General features: G+C 41.4%; 1 long non-coding RNA gene across 1 annotated transcript in view; it reads right to left on the bottom strand.

The window, feature by feature from the left end:
- LOC148151999 (uncharacterized) overlaps nucleotides 1-21,608 on the bottom strand; it is a 55,924-nt gene extending 34,316 nt beyond the window's left edge. Inside the window, exons 1-3 of the long non-coding RNA XR_015759200.1 lie at nucleotides 21,433-21,608; nucleotides 20,293-20,381; nucleotides 11,231-11,328 (exon numbers count right to left, since the gene is read on the bottom strand). This is a non-coding gene — a long non-coding RNA (uncharacterized LOC148151999). The remainder of the gene's footprint in view (nucleotides 1-11,230; nucleotides 11,329-20,292; nucleotides 20,382-21,432) is intronic.
- Nucleotides 21,609-22,023: the final 415 nt, after the last annotated feature.

Below are 22,023 nucleotides of genomic sequence, written 5' to 3'. Positions count from 1 at the left end.
AGGACCTTAGGAAGAATCGGGGATCATACACAGCAGTCCCTTAGGTATCAGGACAAGTGGAAAATGGATTTAAGATATGGCATACGTGCCTTTATTAGCCAAGGCACAGAGTTTAAGAGCAGGGAGGTTGTGCTGGAACTGTATGAAACATTAGCAAGTATTGTATCTCAGGTTGAGGTTCTGGATATAGGTTTGCTTGCTGAGCTGGAAGGTTCATTTTCAGACATTTTATAGGTATTAGGTTATATCTTCAGTGAGCCTCCGGACAAAGCTGTCCGGAGGCTCACTGAAGATGTTACCTAGTATGGTGACGAAATATCTGAAAATGAACCTTCCAGCTCAGCGAGCAAACCTGCATTTGGTATGAAACATTGGCTAGGTCATAGCTAATGTATTGAGTTCAGTGCTGGAATTCACATTATTGTAGGAATATGATTGCATTGGAGAAGGGATTGACCAGGATGTTGCCTGGGCTGGAGATTTTCAGTCATAAGAGAGATTGCATAGACTGCGGCTGTTTGTCCTTAGATTAGAATAGACTGATGGGGCACATGGTTAAGATGTATAAAAATATGAAGGGTATTATGAGGATGAAACTTTTCCCCTTGGCAGAGGAATCGAAGACCAGAACAGTAGCTTTCAGTTAAGGGGCAGAAGGTTGACAGGAGATGCGAGGGAAAACTCTTTCACCCTGAGTGGTGGTGGGAATCTGAAACTCACTACCGGTAAGGGGCAGAAACCGTCATAGCATTGAAGAAGTATTTAGATGTGCACTTGAGATGCCAAGACATAGAAGACTATGCACCAAGAGTTGAAAAATGAGATTAAAATAGTTAAGTGGTTATTTTTGACCAGTGGCAGACACATTAAGTTAAAAGGTCTTTTAATGTGTCGTGGATCTCGATATCTCTATGAGGCTGCAGAAAGAAGCAACTCCCTGTATCTGCAGAGAAATGGTTCTCACCAGGACTGTAGTCAAAGAGTCCAGAATTCCCAATCTGACTTAGTTCCATTTGCCAGCATTTGGCAATATCCCTCTAAACCCTACCAATTCAGGCACCCATCCAATGCCTTGTAAATGTTACAATTGTACCAGCTTCCACCATTTCCTCTGGCAGCTAATTCTAAACACTCCCCACCCTCAGCATGAAAAAGTCTCCTCAGATCCTTTTTAAATCTTTCCTCTCTCACCTCAAACCTATACCTCTAGTTTTGGACTCCCCCACTGTAGGAAAAAGACCTTGCCTATTAACCTATCCATTCCCCCCCCATGATTTTCTAAACCTCCTAAGATCACCCCCTTATGCTCCAGTGCTCCAGGTAAAAGAAAAAGCCTCAGCCTAATCAGCCTCTTCAGTCCTGGCAGCATCCTTATATATCTTTCCTGCTCCCTCTCAACTTTAACAACATCTTTCCCATAGAAGGGTGGTCAGAATTATACACAGTATAATGTCCGGTACAGCTATGACATGATTTCCTAACTCCTATGGTCAATGTTCTGACCAATGAAGTCAAGTGTGCCAAATGCCTTCTTCACCACCCTGTCTATCTGTGATTCTACATTCAAGGAACTGTGCACCTGCATCCCTAGGTCTTTTCATTCAGCAACATTCTCCAGGGCCCTACCATTAAATGTGTAAGTCCTGCCCTGACTTACCTTACCAAAACGTAAAATCGCACATTTATCGAAATTAAACTCCATCTACCACCTCTTGGCCTATTGGCCCTTCTGATCAAGGTCCCGTTTTACACTGAGATAATCTTCTTCATTTATGTTACACCACCTATTCTGATGTCATCTGCAAACTTACTAACCGTGCCTCTGATATTCACATCCAAATCATTTATATAAATGACAAAAAAACACTGGTCCTTGTGGCACACCACTTGTCACAGGCCTCCAGTCTAGAAAGCAACCCTCTATCACCACCCTCTGTTTGCTATCTCCAAAGCCAATTTTGTATCCAGTTGGCTAGCTCTCCTAGACTCCATGTGATCTAATCTTACCAACCAGGCTGCCATGTAGAACCTTATATAGCCATGTAGATAATGGGAATAAAGATTTGAATTGCTTTACTTTACCGGTAACTAGATTAATGGTGGAATAGAGGCACCAAAGCCAACTGGCGAGTGTAGGTCAGTTGGTGCCCTGAAATCAGTGCTACACCTTGCCACTTAGTCCAAAACCCTTCAAGAAGACAGCCAAATTATCTTTTGAAGTAACCAGAGTCTTATTATAGGAAGTCAATCAAAGTATTGCCATGTACATATGGGGATTTCAAATGCACTTTCAAGTCATAAATTGCAGGTAAGCTTGATTGTATGACATTGTAATAAGACAGAGGATACCTCATCCTAGGAAATGACCCAATGCCATTCTATTGCAGCTTCATGGCAAGTTCAAGCCACAGAAGGATGTTTCTTAATTAACACAAGTGTATCCTGAATTTTTAAAAAAATTGTTTTGCAGCATGAGAAGACCAAGAATCGTTCAGAAATTGGTGAATCACAAAGCAATGGTATTGTCTGAAACTTGGAAAAGCATTTTACATTCTTGAGTTTTCCCGAGTGAGATTCATGGCACCCAGTGTACTTTGAGAAAGTGAGGACTGCAGATGCTGGAGATCAGAGCTGAAAATGACAAAAAAACACTGGTCCTTGTGGCACACCACTTGTCACAGGCCTCCAGTCTAAAAAGCAACCCTCTATCACCACCCTCTGTGGTGAAAAGCGCAAGTCAGGCAGCATCCCAGGAGCAGGAGAATCGACGTTTTGAGCATGAGCCCTTCTTCAACCTGAAGAAGGGCTCATGCCGAAACATCGATTCTCCTGCTCCTTTGATGCTGCCCGACCTGCTGCACTTTTCCAGCAACACATTTTCAACCCAGTGTACTATGACCTGCAATGACTTTTCTCACACAATCCTCTAGTTTTCACCTCATTAGCTCTATGTTGGTGCCCTTAACATAGAATCACAATGCAGGAGAGACAGAGTTCTTCATCACTGCCATGTCCTTGTAGTGTGTACATTGCTGAAGCTGGTACTTAATGCCAGCTGCATACCACTTTAGAAACTGCAACTGGCTTTCATACTGTGTTGCTCCATCATTATCACTGAGGAAATGGCTCTGAGAGATAACCTCTCATCCTGCTTCATGGCCAAGGACTTGGGCAATGAAGAGAAGGGCTATCTTTTAACTGCTGATCACCAAAGGAGGCTATGCCACACAAACAGCCAGCCCAGAGCTAGATGATAACCCCATTGTGTGCTGTGTCCAGGATAAAAGAAAGGCCCGGCAGTGCAGTAAGAGGGCAAAGATCTTTTGCATTCTGCAAGGGTAATTGGCACCGTCTTCCATCTACTACCTCGCACTCACATGCTTGCTGCTAACTCTACCTCTGCTGCTACATTCATCAAGGTTCAAGAACTACAACTCTTCATATTGCCTGTCAATTCAACAGCTGTCATTCACCTTATCCTCACCAACCCTCCCTGCTGTTTGCATTTCCTTCTCCCTCTGGGGACATCTTAGCATCATACCTCCTCCTGTATCAGCCCTAACTACTCTTCCATCCAATTCAACCACACTAAATCCTTCTGTTTGTCTCATTGCATGAAGACATGATCCATCCCCTAGTTTAATGTATCCAAAGCACAAAACTAATGTACCAGTAATCTCGAGATGGGTGGCATTCGAACTGTAAGACTGACAATGTCCCAATCCCCAGACTGTAAGGATGCAAATTACTAGATTATGATGGGACCAAGTACCTATCTGACTACTTCCAGTTCCTTAAACTGGAATTGGTCAAGCCCTATCTAACTGTAGTCTTCCTTGACCCTACTACAGCTCCCCCTTCATTTTCAGACATGGCCATTTAGGTGAAGTACGGGTAGTACGTTTGCCACATAAACTGCCAGGACATTCATGCAATCATGATAAGCAGCCTGTCCCTCCCCCTGTGCTAAACAAAGCTTTGCAAGCTGCAGAGGCTCCTGTTTAAATGCCTATGTACCCCCACGGTGCGCAAAGCAATGTAGCAAATGCATGCAAGTTGCAGAGGTCTCTGATCTCCAAAGTCAAGCCTTGAAGGGCTGAAGCAGTGCGAGTTGGACTGAGAACAGTGATGATGTTGTAAGGTTGCCCCTGATGACTTACACGATGAAGGGGTAGGAGGAGAGTGTGCATGGAGTATGCAGGAATGTTGTAGGGAAAACACATTGGGTGATAGATGCTTGCATCCACCAGGTGGCTGCAAGGATGGTGTAGGAGGGAGGGCTTCAGGTATTTGGACAATTGGACTGCATTCTGGGGAAGGTGGGACCTGTACAAGCAGGACGGGTTGCACCTGAACCAGAAGGGCACCAATATCCTGGGGGGTAGGTTTGCTAGCACTCTTCGGGGGGGGGGAGTTTAAACTAATTTGGCAGGGGGATGGGATTTGGACTTGTAGTCCAGTAAGTAGGCTAGCTGTTTGTCAGGATGTCCAAGAATGTAGGGAGGCTGTGAAGAAGGTAGCACTGACAGGGAATACTTGCGGACACACAGATGGGTTCAAGTGCGTATACTTCAACGCAAGGAGTATCAGAAATAAGATGGGTGAACTTAAGGCGTGGATAGGTACCTGGGACTACGATGTTGTGGCCATCACGGAAACGTGGATAGAAGAGGGACAGGAATGGTTGTTGGAAGTTCCTGGTTACAGATGTTTCAGTAAGATTAGGGAGGGTGGTAAAAAAGGAGGGGGGGGGTGGCGTTGCTAATTAGAAATGGTATAACGGCTGCAGAAAGGCAGTTCGAGGGGGATCTGACTTTGGAGGTAGTATGGGCTGAAGTCAGAAATAGGAAAGGTGCATTCACCTTGTTGGGTGTTTACTATAGACCCCCTAATAGCAGCAGAGATGTGGAGAAACAGATTGGGAAACAGATTTTGGAAAGGTGCAGAAGCCACAGGGTAGTAGTCATGGGCGATTTCAACTTCCCAAATATTGATTGGAAGCTCTTTAGATCAAGTAGATTGGATGGGGCGGTGTTTGCGCAGTGTGTCCAGGAAGCTTTTCTAACTCAGTATGTAGATTGTCCGACCAGAGGGGAGGCCATATTGGATTTGGTACTCGGTAATGAACCGGGACAAGTGATGGGCTTGTTAGTGGGTGAACATTTTGGTGATGGTGACCACAATTCTGTGACTTTCACCTTGGTTATGGAGAGAGATAGGTGCGTGCAACAGGGTAGCAATTGGGGGAAGGGTAATTACCATGCTGTAAGACAGGATCTGAGGAGCATAAGTTGGGAGCATAGGCTGTCAGGGAAGGATGTCGTGAAAATGTGGAATTTTTTCAAGGAATTGATACGACGTGTCCTTGATATGTATGTACCTGTCAGGCAGGAAAGAAATGGTTGTGTGAGGGAACCTTGGTTGATGAGGGAGGTTGAATGTCTTGTAAAGAGGAAGAAGGAGGCTTACATAAGGTTGAGGAAACAGGGTTCAGACAGAGCAGTGGAGGGATACAGGATAGCCAGAAGGGAGCTGAAGAAAGGGATTAGGAGAGCTAAGAGAGGGCATGAAAAATCTTTGGTGGATAGGATCAAGGATAACCCAAAGGCATTTTATGCGTATTTGAGAAACGTGAGAATGACGAGAACGAGGGTAGGTCCGATCAAGGACAGTAGTGGGAGACTGTGTATTGAGTCAGAAGAGATAGGAGAGGTCTTGAATGAGTACTTTTCTTCAGTACTTACGAACGAGAGGGACTGTATTGTTGAAGAGGAGAGTGTGAAACGGACGGGTAAGCTAGAGGAGATACTTGTTAGGAAGGAAGATGTGTTGGACATTTTGAACAACTTGAGGATAGCAAGTGCCCCGGACCTGACGGGATATATCCTAGGATTATGTGGGAAGCAAGAGAGGAAATTGCAGTACCGTTGGCAATGATCTTTTTGTCTTCACTGTCAACGGGGGTGGTACCAGGGGACTGGAAAGTGGCGAATGTTGTGCCCCTGTTCAAAAAAGGGAATAGGGATAACCCCGGGAATTACAGACCAGTTAGTCTTACTTCGGTGGTAGGCAAAGTAATGGATAGGGTACTGAGGGATAGGATTTATGAGTATCTGGAAAGACACTGCTTGATTAGGGACAGCCAGCACGGATTTGTGAAGGGTAGGTCTTGCCTTACAAGTCTTATTGATTTCTTTGAGGAGGTGACCAAGCATGTGGATGAGGGTAGAGCAGTGGATGTAGTATACATGGATTTTAGTAAGGCATTTGATAAGTTTCCCCATGGTAGGCTTATGCGGAAAGTCAGGAGGCATGGGATAGAGGGAAATTTGGCCAGTTGGATAGAGAACTGGCTAACCGGTCGAAGTCAGAGAGTGGTGGTAGATGGCAAATATTCAGCCTGGAGCCCAGTTACAAGTGGAGTTCCGCAGGGATCAGTTCTGGATCCTCTGCTGTTTGTAACTTTTATTAATAACTTGGATGAGGGAGTCGAAGGGTGGGTCAGTAAATTTGCAGATGATACGAAGATTGGTGGAGTTGTGGGTAGTGAGGAGGGCTGTTGTCGGCTGCAAAGGGACTTAGATATGATGCAGAGCTGGGCTGAGGAGTGGCAGATGGAGTTCAACCCTGCCAAGTGTGAGGTTGTCCATTTTGGAAAGACAAATAAGAATGCGGAATACCGGGTTAACGGTAGGGTTCTTAGTGAGGTGGAGGAACAGAGGGATCTTGGGGTCTATGTTCATAGATCTTTGAAAGTTGCCACTCAGGTGGATAGAGCTTGTAAGAAGGCCTATGGTGTATTAGCATTCATTAGCAGAGGGATTGAATTCAAGAGTCGTGAAGTGATGTTGCAACTGTACAGGACTTTGGTTAGGCCACATTTGGAGTACTGTGTGCAGTTCTGGTCGCCTCACTTTAGGAAAGATGTGGAAGCCTTTGGAGAGGATGCAGAGAAGATTTACCAGGATGTTGCCTGGAATGGAGAATAGGTCATACTAGGATAGGTTGAGAGTGCTAGGCCTTTTCTCGTTGGAACGGCGAAGAATGAGGGGTGACTTGATAGAGGTTTATAAGATGATCAGAGGAATAGATAGAGTAGACAGTCAGAGACTTTTTCCCCGGGTGCAACAGAGTGTTACAAGGGGACATAAATTTAAGGTGAAGGGTGGAAGGTATAGGGGAGATGTCAGGGGTGGGTTCTTTACCCAGAGAGTGGTGGGGGCATGGAATGTGCTGCCTGTGGGAGTGGTAGAGTCAGAATCTTTGGTGACCTTTAAGCGGCAATTGGATAGGTACATGGATGGGTGCTTAAGCTAGGACAAATGTTCGGCACAACATCGTGGGCCGAAGGGCCTGTTCTGTGCTGTATTGTTCTATGTTCTATGTTCTATGTTCTAGGTACCCACTCTGATGTACACATCAGGAAGTTGCTTCAAGTTTCTCAGGGAAAGAGAGGAGAATTGGAAGTGATACAGAAATGAAACGATTTGGGTAAATACTGAGATGCAATTGCACAGAGGTAATGTTGTGTTGAAAGATTTTGAAAATGCTGTTGAAAGGATAAGAGGACTATCAGGCTCTTATGATGTCAAGATTTTCGTTTCTTTCAAGACCAAATGTTCTCAAATTTCTTGCTCTTCACCATGCTGCTCCTGGAAGGGATAACCTCTACCCCCTAATCTATGATCATATGATCACTGCACAACAAGCAGTATGCTAGTAAACAAGTGAAACAAATCCAGTAAAAATGCATGATCCAATTTGCTCTATGCAGACAGACTAAATTAAGCTAATATTGATTTTTCAAAACACGCATAAATTGGAGCACTTTAAATGTATTAAGATACTTCATTTCCCACCTTACAATAGATTTATGTTTTTGCAGCTAATGCCGCCAAACATGTGGTAATACAGGACTAGTTAAAAAGTCATCTGGCCCATCAAATTGGCATGAAACACAAAAAATAGCACATTTATCCCCTAGAACCATGTTCCTGTTTACGCCAAAAAAAAGCTAATCTCTCTTGAATTTGTTGAGATATTTGCCTGCATTACTTTCCCTGTACTCCACGCATTCATCATCCTTTTTATAAAGTAGGAAAATATAAGGTATTTGTTCACCTTTCCTCTTCTGAGTGTAAGGTTACATTCCCTGGTTGCAAAGACTGTAATTAAGCTGAAATGATTTATGAGATTCAGTTTATATACCCGTTCTAAAACCTTTAAGAAGTCTGATGAGTTTTCTTTATTCCAGTATAAACATTCCAAGATTCCTGACATTTTTCTTAAACTTGTTTTCTCCTCTGATGTGAGCCCAGATGGCACTTACTGGATATTCAGAGTTGCCCTGAACCATAAAGAATTAACCCAGCTCCACAGATCCTCATCCCAACAGTATCTGTTCAGTTGCTTATCCTCTCTCCAAAGTCAGAGTGTGCTGACAATCCAGTTCCAATGGCACTCCCCTTCAACACACCTCCGATTCCTGATGACAAGCTTAGCTCGAAACATCGACTCTCCTGTTCCTCAGATGCTACCTGAGTGGCTGTGCTTTTCTAGCACAACACCTTTTGACTACCAATTCCATGGCTAGCATTTCTATCACAGGCTTGCTGCAGTGCTCCAGTGAAGCTCAGTGTAAGCTGGAGGAACAGCATCTCATTTTTCACTTGGGTGACCCTTCAGGACTCAACATCGAGCTCAATAATTTTAGAATCTGAGCATGTCACTCCATGTGCTTTATCCATCCCCTCAGTCCAGGCCCTGTCATCACATGGGCTACTTTCAGCATAGACAACCCATTTTCACCTACCATATATACTCAAGTTAAAGACAATCTCATATAAAGGATCGACCCCCAGTTTTTGGCCAAAAAATCTGGAATTTTCCATGTATCTCATATAATAGTCAATCATATTTCTTCACAGATAATGGATCAACAGTTGTGAGTCAAGGTATTATCCTGTACATAAATGTTACGATAAGGAAATAAATTTTTTCATGCTGTTATTTATCTTGATGTACAATTCACACCAACATTAGGCTACATATTTCTTAAATGTATTACTGAATGAGCACTCTGATTAGTACAATTAGTGTGATACAAAGTTTATCACACCATCATTTCCTATATAAGATAGGTTGATATGTATTTACTTCACTATAATTACCATGCAGCTGGAGACGATTTCTCACGGCTACAATGATCAGTGAGACTGTATGAGAGTCAAATGTCTGATAACTTATCAGAAATAAAAGCTAAAAACATTATTTTGATAAACTAAAACAACAATAGACGAGAAAAAAGGAAGAGAAGTAGAAGAATTTGGCACAGTTGTTTAAGACGCAGTAGGACAGAGTCAGGTGACAACCTTCCTTTGTGTGCAGCTGAGCCCAGTTCCCCTGTGGCATTTGTGGAATTATTGTAATTTGTTGTTTCTTTTTTCTTTATTCGTTTAGAGATCAATTGGACTTCTGCTAATGATACAGTATTTTGGATGATAGCATGAATTTCAACCCCTCAAAAGTAGTATCCACGTAATATTCGATTCCCTACATTTTACTTTAAACAATAATCTAAAAACTCCGACTTTTACACAGTTTTATCACACCATCCTCAATTATCTGAACGAGACGGACAGGAGGTATTTTGTTTGGATAATTGATCATTTGGATAACTAATCTGATCATAAACAAGCAGTAATTTGAGTGCCAGTTATCAGAACATGCTCAGTTATCCAGCAATGATCGCCATAATGCCTTTTAATTGATAAGTGACCTATCATCAACAAGCGGTAATTTGAGTGCAGGTTATCAATCATTTCTCAAATATCCAACAATGCATGCAAAAATGCCATTTAACTGAATGCTGTGTTGCCTAATGCAGTTTTTACGGGACCTAGAGATCTTGTTCAGATAATGCAAAAATTGTATAATTGGCATTCGGATAATTGAGGATGGTATTCATGATTGCACACAATCAGCTTTTTTGCTTCTCTGGCTTATCATCCTTTTGTCTTCCTAACTGTCTTTCTCTCTGCCTGGGTTCTAATTCCACCAATCTGCTTACTCCTTTACCCTCACTCTCTCTCTTTCGCACATATACTACCTTTTTCTTGCTACTATCAGCTCTGAAGAAGGGTCACTGAATTCAAAATGTTGACTCTGCTTTCTCTCCATGGATTCCTGAAGAAGGGCTCATGCCCGAAACGTCGATTCTCCTGCTCCTTGGATGCTGCCTGACCTGCTGCGCTTTTCCAGCAACACATTTTCAACTCTTTCTCTCCATGGATGTTGAGTTTCTCCAACAATTCCTTGTTTTTTTTGTGCTATTAATGCCCAGAATTGTAGAAAGTACTCCAGGTTGAGCTGAACCCCGTTACTGTTCAGATATTTTTAATCAACTCATAAAGGGTGTTATGACATATCCCTGAAGCAGGTGGGACATAAACACAGGTCATTTGGCTCAGAGTTAGCTCTAGACCTCAGGAACCCTCACTTTACTGTTCACACTATTTTACACCAGGAACCTCTGTTCCATCTTTTCAGTTGTACAGCGAGAGACCGTATTTGCCTTTTCTTTTTGTACTCATTCACAAGACGTGTACATTACTGGCTAGGCCAGTATCCATCCTTTATTGTTCTGGAGTATATGGAAGTGAGCTGCCTTCTTGAACTATTGTAATCCTTGGGCTTTGGTCCAGCCAGAGTGGCCTTAGGAAGGATGTGCTAGGAGTTTGACCCAATGCATAATGTTGTGCATGCAGCTCCCATAATAAATAGAAAATCACTGGAGAGCCTGCTACAAATTCTCCCTATGAGTGACAAGTAATCACAACCGAAGATGTATATTCATAAAATCCCTCTTGATTTCAACACAGTAGAGATGTTGTGAGAAAGTATGTGGGTGTAACTACAACAGAATAAATAGGATGAAAACATTAAAAGTAATGATGATACTGGACTTAATAAAAGTAGGTTTGTTTAATTCAACGTAATATAGTGTAATAGAATGGAGAAAATCAAGAGAGGTGGAGATTTGTGGGTAGAAGTGAGGAAAGGATCATCCTTCCATGTAATACTTTGTGCAATCATTAATGTCTCTACAATACCAAAAGATTCATTAAAATCAGAAGGGAAACATCACCCAACTAATGACCTTAAACCATATATTAATGATAAATGAAGAACAGGAATTTGCAGAGGTGAGCCTGTATCTATAATAACTTACATGTGCAGGAACATAACAATAGGAATTGAAATCTCCACCTTGTCCGGAGCAATTAGGGCTCAGCAATTGATACTTGCCTAGCCAGCAATTTTCACATCCTGTGAACAAATGAAGAAAAGGGCTAATGAGCATGAGCATGAGCATGATCTCCTACTTCTCTCTACTTTCCACACAGAGCTGAAGACCTTTGGATAACAGAAATCCATCAATCTCAGTTTTAAAAGTAACAATAGAACTACCATGACTTCTCATTTAACAAGAGAGTTCCAAATGTCACTCATTGTAGAAAAGATTCCTTATAATTTCACTTTTGAAAAACCCAGCACTACTTGTAAAGAAAACACTCACCAGTCCTAAATTCCCCATTGAGCTGAAATAGCTTCTATTTAGTGTCATAAAGTAATAGAGATGTACAGCACTGAAACAGACCCTTTGGTCCAACTTGTCCACGCTGAGCAGATATCCCAACCCAATCTAGTCCCACCTGCCAGCACCCGGCCCATATCCCTCCAAACCTTTGCTATTCAGATGCCTTTTAAATGTTGCAATTGTACTACCCTCCACCACTTCCTCTGGAAGCTCATATACACGAATTCAAACAGCAAAGGCAGTAACTGCGCAAGTTCACTGGTGTGTCAGTGAGTTTCTTTTTTGCTCTCTCTCCTGCACTGACCTCACCATGTGCTTCCTTTGTCTGTTCCTCTCCCTTTTAAAGGTGCTGTTGTTTTGACTTTTTTGTTCTCCAAAGTTCCAAAACAATGCAACAGCACATAAAATGGTAATTGCTGCTCCTGGAATTCGAGGAAATCACCTCCAGCACCTAAAATACCTCAAAAAAGAAGCAGCTGTTACAGCCAGAAATTTTTCCCATCCTCCATTTGGATTACCCCAGAATCCTTATGTTATCTATTCCCTTTAATATGCTAAATTCTTCAATTAGATCACCATTCAATCTTCTATATTCGTGGGAAGATAACGCTAGCTTACATGTGCCCTCATCAAAATTCCTACATTGAAATTCAAATATAATTTTGTTAAATCTGCACTGTACATCTTCTAACTCCAATATATCATTACAACCATGTGGCACCCAGACCTACTCACAGTACTCCAGGCATGGACCAACCAGGCCTTTGTATATGTGAATCATGACTTCAACTCTCTTGTATTAATATGAACATAAGGAATAGTAGCAGGGATAGGCCATCTGGCCCTTCGAGTCTGCTCCCAACATTCAATAAAATCATGGCTGATCTTTTTGTGGCCTCAGCTCCACTTACCTGCCCTTTAACCATAACCTTTAATTCCTTTAGTAGCCCTCTGGTATTCTAACCCTCTGGGTATAAAGGTCAGCATTCCATTGGATTTTCTGATTAATTTCTGTACCAGCTAATGACATTTTAAAGTTCGGTGCATCTGAGCAATATTGTGATTGTATAGTTCCACCATAGCTCATGGAATAGTTCCCAGTTTAGCCTCCTACCCCTGTTGCCTCACACCCCTGTTAATTTGAACAGAAGCTGGTTGGGGAAATACTGCAGGCAATTTATCTTAAGCAGTGTTTTTACTTTATCAGAGGCAGCTCACTACTCCACAGTGGTGGTCATGTTTCCTTCTTATTTCAATCCTGGACACTCATCTCGGTGCCTCTTTTTACACCATACAGCAGTGTATTCAACACAAAGACCTTATTGAAGTGGAACTTAAGATGGCCATCAATAGGGTGTGTGCCTCATAGTTGACATCACATGACTACAGCAAATCAGGGGGCCCATTTGTACAAGATTGCATTTCAATCCAAACATTCTTCAACCTAGTGGATTGGAATGTGGACTATACAAATTACGGTAACCATTTTCAGTTTTACTCATGACCTTGCTTGGGTTAAAGATTGTCTTTTTTTTAAAAATCAAATATCTGTCTTCAGCTAGTAAATTTAAACATATTTAGCATGAGCCTGTTTTCTTATCACTGCCTATTATGTCCCCTATTTTCATGTCCATGCAAATTTGGACAAGTAACTTTTTTATCCCATTGGCTGTATAATTAAGGCCCAACATGGGTCCTTGTGGGATCACAATAGGGTTCCTTCCAATAATTACTGGAAAATCAGTTTGGTGCAACAGTCTACTTTTATTTTGTCATTAGGTTGACAATGTATTATTCGGTCCAAGACACACACAAGAGGTTTCCACATGCTGTATGTCATTGTTAATTTTGATTGTGGATTAATGTTTCTCGTATTGCTTACATTGGAATCATTTATAAATTTGTGGTACTTTGTTTTAGGTTAATTAAAAGGTCATACATGAATATTCCATAATTACATTATTGTTCATGTTTTGTGATTAATTATTAACTCAAGCTGTTGAAATTGATTACTCTCTTACCAACATACTTTTCAGTAAGCTGATTAAAAGAAAACATTTCTTTTTGTCAACTTTGCCCTCATAAAGGTGAGGGATGTGACATCTGGGAATAGCATGTTTTCTATCCAGGCACCAAGTGTCAACATTAAAGCTTATTCCAAGTCAGTGTAGCATTGTTACGAATAAAGGCAAGCTCATTCCATTCCGTCCAGGCTGCATGCTTTTTCTTCTGATTTTCAGAAACATACTCAGAAATATAACAATATTTCTTTATCAAATTCTCAGACTGACCCTGTCCTGTCAGAGAGCTTGACTATTTAGGCATATAAATTCATCCTCTGTGCCATGACACACACCAGGAGTGCATGTCATGAAACTGCACACATACATAGCTCATGATTTTTATCCATTAATCTTGATGAATTGACAATTATAAAGTGATGCATTAATTTTATGATATATGTTCCCAGTGCTGTCAAAACATTTTTAGTCCTTAACATTCATGAATATCATATCAAGGGCAGCCTATGAGATTTTGGTTCATATTTAACAATAAACTTTTCATGAAAGGTGAACGAATGGCAGAGAGCCTGAAAGTGTTCTTGCTTTCAGTTGGAGGCCTTGGAATCTAGCATCTGCAGTATTTTTGTCTCTCTCTACCAGTTCCTCTAGCAAATCATTTTAGACATGCATCAACTTCTGCTTGAAAAGGTTGCCCCTTAGATCCCTTTTAAATCTTTCCCCTTTTGCCTTAAACCTATGCCCTCTAGTTTTGGACACCCCTACCCTGCGAAAAATACCTTGACCGTTCACTCCATCCCTCATGATTTTATAATTCTCTGTAAGGTGACCCCTCAGCCTCTGATGCACCAGGGAAACCAGAGCCTTTTCAGCCTCTCCCTATAGCTCGAATCCTCCAACCTTAGCAATATCCTTGTAAATCTTTTCTGCACTCTTTCACATTTCACAACATCATTCCTATAGCAAGGAGACTTTGAATTCTATAATATATTACCGACTGTGGCCAACTGATTTTTCCTGTTGTTAACATCTGATGTCAAAATTCTCCCACTCTTTGTTCAACTTCCATGTGATCTTTCCCATGCCACAGAATAATTCGTTGGAGATGTTTCAGTGGAGTTTTCCTTTATTTATTAGTTGAAAATTAGGGATTATGAGAGACATTGAGAAATATTTTCTCTTAGAGGGCTGTGCGACTTTGGAGTCTCTGCATCAGAATGTAGTAATTCAATATTGTTAAGGTGTAGATATTTAAAGAAGGTAATGCTTACCTTTATTGGTCAGAGCATCAAGGTTGGGAGTTGGGAGGTCCTGTTGCAGAAGTACAGGACATTGCTTAAGTCACTTTTGGAATATTGCATGCAATTCTGGTCTCCTTCCTATCAGAAGGATGTTGTGAAACTTGAAAGGGTCAGAAAAGATTTACAAGGATGTTGCCAGGATTGGAGGATTTGAGCTATAGGGAGAGGCTGAACAGGCTGGGGCTGTTTTCCCTGGAGCATCAGAGGTTGAGAGATAACCTTATAGAGGTTTATAAAATCATGAGGGACATGGATAGGATAAATAGACCAGGTATTTTCCCTGGGGTGGGGGAGTCCAAAACTAGCGGGCATAGGTTTAAGGTGAGAGTGGAAAAATTCAAAAGGGAAAGGTTTAACGTTTTCACCCAGAGGGTGGTGCATGTATGGAATGAAATGAGCTGCCTGAGGAAGTGGTAGAGGCTGGTACAATTACAACATTTAAAAGGCATCTGAATGGGTATATGAATAGGAAGGGTTTAGAGGGATATGAGCCAAATGCTGGCAAATGGGACTAAATTAGTTTGGGATATCTGGTCAGCATGGATGAGTTGGCCCAAAGGGTCTATTTCTATGCTGTGCATCTCTATGACTCTATGATTAATGAATCAAACAAAATACATGAGAATGTGGAATTCAAAAAGCCATAGACCAGCCATAACCTTATTGAATGATGGAAAAGACTGAAGAGGGCTAAATGGCTTACTTCTGCTCCTACTGCTGCTCCAAATGGTGAAGTATAGAGACATATACTGATTTATTTATTGTTCTTTCAATCTGTGATCAGATTTTAACAGCTCAACCATGAGTCTGAATGAGATTAAATAATTCAGCGCAGCCTTGCAATCAAAGTAAAAGTGGACATGACCAAAAGGGTTGAATATCCCACTATGTGGTTTCTTTAATCAGTCAGTTATTGGGGCTATAATTTAAAGTCGATCCTTTAAAAATGGTGAAGGTGGTGGAGTAGGCAGTGTCCAGGCTCCTGAGCGTGGGTCTTGACCTTTGGTCTGCTTCACTTTTTCTTTTTTCCCTTCTTTTCTGTTTTTTTGCCTTTTCTTTTAGTTTTTTTCATATTTTTTTTACTTATCTTCTGGAGAGAGCTTGGTTATGGAGATGGTAATGGAGCGTGGCAGTGTCTAGGGGCTCGGAGCAGAACTTTGTTGGTCAGCCTGAACCCAGATGGTGGTCAGCAGTGAAGTGACAATCGGTAGCAAAGCAGCTGGCAAACCCTGGCAAGACTTAGCACAGTACGGGTGAAAGGCATGCTCACTGTTGTGAAGAGTGAACCCTTATGAGGAAATCCCAGCGTGATGCATCTGCATGCCCATGGCTAAGAAAGGACTGCAATGTTTAATGTTTAGCTTTTACCTTTACTCTTTATTTTTTGTTTTATACTAAGAACTGTAATGTTGAATTTTTGATCTTATTTCTTTATATTTCTATTTTTGTACCTCAGGTTTTGTACCTAGGCACCTTTGTACCTATGATGATGTTGGAAATGGTGACTTTGTGTACTTTTCACTGTATTCCCGCACCCCAGTACTTGAGTACATGTGACAAGAAACCTAATTCTAATTCTAATTCTATTCATATGATCAAAAGTACGGAGGATCATAAGAGGGGAGAGCTCACTTGGAACCTCCCCAGACTGAGGATTTGGTTCCATTTAGTCTGGCATAACTGTAACATAGTTCCTTTCATACAGGTTCTGTAAAAACATATAGAGCAAAGTCATAATTCCTTTTACTCTCCAGTCTTGACTGAAAATTGATAGATTATGGACATGGTACATTCAAGGTGATTCAAATGAGCTTGGACTGTGCAATCAGTTACTACGATTTTTGTAGTTAATGTAATTTTGGAGGTTCAGTAAAACATGCCGTGTTTTGAAGGGGATTAAACTGAAAGTTTATTTCTCTGGGAAGGGAATCTAGAACATAGAAACACCATTGCAGGATAAGGAGCTGATCTTTTAAGATTGGGATGAATTGAACTTTATTCACCCAAAAGTTTGTGTCTGTTCCATTATTGAATGTATATAAACCTGAGACAAATGTTTGATCTTTCAGAAAAGCGAGGGATATGGACAGTGGGTGGAGAAGTGGAGTTCAAGCAGAATAATAGCCATGATTATGTTGAAAGGCAAAGCTGGCTTGATGGTCTACCCTTGACCCTGTTCCTTATGTTCTTATGTTGTTCATTAAACTGTAAATGTTGTTGAATTCTGTTTGCATTAAATATTCAAAAGAAGTCAGAGAGCGAGACAAGTTACAGAAATGCAGCTTGCATTCCATTCTGCATTTTGTCCAGAATCTGTAGCTGGCTAATCAGAAACAGGACTTCTGCAGGCCTCTAATGCCCACGTTGGTGTCAATGGAAAATTGGAAGTTGGCTTCTGCAATGTTAATGGGTTCAAAATCATTGTGTTTATCACATGCTGAATGCATTTGTGGAGTAAGTGACCAAGAAAAGGCTCGACACTTGAATTCTTCTCTAAATCTCTTTAATTTGTCTCTCTCATTCCTCTTTCAATTCCCCTCTGAATTTTTACCTTTATGACCAAGTTGTCACTTGTCCTATCTAAAGTGTTCAATTTTGCTTGCTTACCTTGGATAATAGCAATCGAACTAGTCATCCATTTATGATTGGACATTGTACTCTGCCTAGTCAATGTATAAAAAAAATCCATGATGGAGAATTGCAGGGTGGAAGGTGGTAGATCAACTCTCACATTCCTTCCATTGAAATCAATCATAGTAATTTCCAATGGGCCTCCTTGCTGGATTTTGACTTCAATGAAACAGGACTGTTCCAGTGAGAATTTTATGGGAATATTTGGCCTCCTTAAAGAACCTCTGAAATTGAAATTGAAGATGGCAGTACTTCCATAGATGAAAGAATGACACCCAAAGACATACAGTAATAAGTGAAAGTCCAAAAGAAAATCCAACAATATGCTGAAATCATGTTAAGTGTGTTTTCTTTTAAAGCCACCAGGGTCACTTACACGTCAAAGTCAATTTGGTTAAACCCTCTTTGCTGACAGGATGTAGTTTCTCTTCTTGAGAATGCCATTCACCAAGGCTGAAAAGAGCGTTCTCAACAAATTCTCACCTGTGAATCCACAGTGACAGCTGGTACTCTCCAGGCAATTCTCCTAGTACCCTGTAGTAGAATCTAAGGGTGCGTGAGTATCAACAGGAGAACTGTAACATGCAATCAAATAGTTGGTGGCAGACAATGTCTTTGACCCTGATGGTATTCCATCTGCGGTCATCAAATCAGGAGCACCCTTGTTCCCATCAAAATCCCCTGCACTCTTCTGAAGACATGGGAGGAAAGTGAACTCCCCTCCGTTCCCTCCAACCGAAGTTTAACAACGTGAAAATTGTAACTACCTTTAAGAAAGTAGGTAAGTCATGAGGTGGAAACCAATGGCCTCTTTCCTCCTTATGCATTGTAGGAAAGGTCCTGACAAGCCTTCTCCTGAAGCATTCACTTCGTGCAGCTGAGGAAATTCTCTGAGAGATGCAGTACAACTTTAGATTTTCCAGAGGAATCGCTGACATGGCAAAGATAAGTCATTGGGCTCGCACCATTAACTCTGTTTTTCTTTCCTTAGATGCTGCCAGACCTGCAGAGTTTCTCCAGCACTTTTGTTGTTTCTTTTTTCCACCTCCCATATCTGTGGAAGGAAAGGACCTGGGATGTGCTGAGCACTTGTATCACCTTGGCAGCAGCTCCTACTAAAATGCCACTATTGTTATGGCGAATGAACACCCGATCAGTTGCACCAGCTCAGCCCTCTGCACACTATAGCAGACAAGGTTTTGACAACAAACATCACCACAGATCAACAAAGACTGGTGTATGGAGCAGTTGATGTTACCATACACCTGTATTGCAGTGAGAACTGGATTGTTTATCAGTGACACATCAGAGCTTGAGAGAAATCCCATCAGGAATTCCTCTGCCACAACTTCCAGTTTAATTGACCAAAGATCCTCAGACAGCACCTTCCAAAGCCACGATCACTTCCACCTAGAAGGACAAGGGCAGCAAATACATAAGAACACAGCCACCTTCAAGTTCCCCTCCAAGCCACTCAACATCCTGACTTGGAAACATATCATTGTTCCTTCACTGCTGTTGGGTCAAAATCCTGAAATTCCCTCCTTAATGGCAACCTACAGCAAGTGGACTGTAGCTGGTTCAAGAAGGCAACTCATCACCACCTTCTCAAGGGCAACTAGGGATGGGCAATAAATGTTTGCCAGCCAGTGATGCCCACACCCCACAAATGATTTTTTTTTAAATTGCAAAGACCATTGAACAGAGGCATGTGTCATTCCTGAAGAACATCCCACAAGCATTCAACTTTAACCCCTGCAAAATTAACTTTCAACTAAGTGAACACTTCGTCCAGAAGGCTTAAAATGTCTCCCTGCAATTTCTGTTTCTTTTTTCAATTCTCAAATGGGAAACATTTCATCGGAAATGAAAATATTTCAAAGACAATCTGAAACTCTCTCTAAATTGTAGCAGCATGAAAATTCATGACATTGTGAAGTTTCCTATCAATCAAAATGTGGACAACTTGTGCATTCTGCTGCACTGCGCTATGAATTACAATGTATCATGATGAGGCAGCAGAGATGAAAAGGATGAGAGTCTACACTTTGGATCCTACTAACTCATGGAATGACCTGTACAATGTGCTTAAATATGTCTGGGTTGAGAATCCCTCTGTTCAGTAATATGAAGACCCTTGGTAAACTCTTATCATTCTGAGAACAGGTCTTTCCCAAATTGAGGGACAGCAGACAGTACAATGGTTCATCTAGGTTGAAATAACTCCACAGAGGCCAGTATCCTATCACTAAATCACTTTTATTTACACGTGGAAAGTCCTTGACACTGAGCCAGCTTCCTCAGGGCCAACTCTCAGAGTAAACACAACCTCTGACACTCCTTTTGTATTACTTTTTTTTAAGAAAACCAAAAAAATCAAAACAAAGTCTACCTGAAACAAGGGGGAGAGAGACAAAAAGGAAAACTCTCCTCAGTAGAAACACCAACAGCAGTAATAAGACGCACTGACTGTGTGGTCCAGGCAGTTCAGAGGTCAGTCTCCTCCTCTCCCTAACACACAAAGTGGAGAGTCCTTCACACATTGATCCAGTTCCCTCAGAGGCAGCTCTCAGAGTGAACGGAACCTCTGATAATCCTGTTTATTGACACTCCTGTTTATATCTGTCAGCCAGGGCTCCCTGATTAGACCAGATTAATAGCCCTGATCAAGGAACTCATATTCTATGAGGTCCACTTGGCTGACCTCATTACAATCACTACACCAGACATCCTTCCTTACCTGAACATTCACCTCGACTCAGCAGATTAAATAATACAGGTACCTCCTGCTATCCAAAAGTAGAGCATTCTTATGAAAACTTCCATAAGCTGAAATGGCATAAAACATAGAAGCATTAATTTATATGGGAAAAATTTAGCCTTTTCTCATAAAAGTGACACTCCTGTTTATATCTGTCAGCCAGGATTCCCTGATTTGAGCAGATTAATAGCCCCAGTCAAGGAACTCATATTCTATCAGGTCCACTTGACTGACCTCATTACAGGAGTGGAGTGGAGTATCCTGAAGGAGAACCGTTGCTGGTGGTTATGAATTTGTAGTCTGTACTGATTGTCCTGTTTGGATCCAATTGTGCTGGTCTGAATGTAGTCCGGAGTCCATGTGGGATCAGTTGGTTCCATAGGCAAGCGCTGAGGAAGGAGATGTGGCTGTGGGTAGCGAGTCTGATGAAGGGCTCCTACACGAAACATCAATTTTCCTTCTCCTCGGATGCTGTCTGACCTGCTGTGCTTTTCCAGCACCACTCTAATATTGACTCTAATCTCCAGCACCTGCAGTCCTCACTTTTGCCTAGTTGATTTTAACCTTAATGCGAACCCTCTTGCAAGGATGCCTACCTTGAAGAATTTCTCCTCCTCTCTCTACAAAGATCTCAGTGAGTCATTCTCTCACGGCAACACCCAGGTCATCTCCTCTGCCCTAAAGCTCTTCAACCATATCCTGAAACAGACACACTACCACAGCCACATCTACTTCCTCAGTGCCTGCCTATGGAACCAACTGATCCCACATGGACTCCAGACTACATTCAGACCAGCACAGTTTGGATCTGGACAGGACAACCTCATTACAATCACTACACTAGACATCCTTCCTTACCTGAACATTAACCTTGACTCAGCAGATTAAGTAGTACAGGTATCTCCTGTTATCTAAAAGTGAAGCGTTCCTATGAAACCTTTCATAAGCCGAAATGGCATAAAGCACAAAAGCATTAATTTACATGGGAAAAATTTTGCCTTTTCTCATAAAACTGAAAACCCTCTTCGGATTTCTTTTTGTTCGTGAAAACAGGAACTAATGTAAGTTTTTCGAAAAAGCAAAGTGGCATAAAGCGAACTTTCAAAAAGCGGGGATTACCTGTATCAAGAAGAGTGAATTGTGTAAATGCAGCAGGCACTGTTTCATACCCCTTTCTTTAAAATCAATCATATTAAATTCCATGGGGTACAGTAATGGTCCTGAAATCTTCCTCCTGGGTGAGGCACCAATGAAAATAAAAATCACATAAAATAAAGAACATTCCATTGAAGTGAATTGACTTTTCTTATTCTTTTAGTTGCCGTGTTTCAATGCTAAATATGGACTAAACTCGCCACAAAAAAAAGTTGTTCACTTCAACCTCTGTAATAAATGTCCATTCTGACTTTCAATTTTTTTGATGCTGAAAACTAAATTTTACTTTTGTGGAGTCTCATTCCTTCGCATTCTAAATTTATTTTTACAATTCCTTTCTGTCTTTTTATACCTTCTATTGTTATACAACTTTTCTCTTTTTTATCAGTACCTGATTTATTACTTAAGTTAAACACCCAATATAACATTGAATCATAAAATGCTTACAACTCAAAAAGGAGCCATTAATCCCAGTGTGTCTAAGCTGGCTCTCTACACGATTAGTTCTCATTATCACTCCCGAAAGGAGAAGCACAGTTGATGATGGATGGACAT

The sequence above is a fragment of the Chiloscyllium plagiosum genome, unplaced genomic scaffold (assembly GCF_037043375.1).
Source record: "Chiloscyllium plagiosum isolate Xiang-an unplaced genomic scaffold, Cpla_swu_hap1 HiC_scaffold_2, whole genome shotgun sequence".
NCBI lineage: Eukaryota > Metazoa > Chordata > Chondrichthyes > Orectolobiformes > Hemiscylliidae > Chiloscyllium > Chiloscyllium plagiosum.
This window is presented reverse-complemented; position numbering and strand designations above follow the sequence as displayed.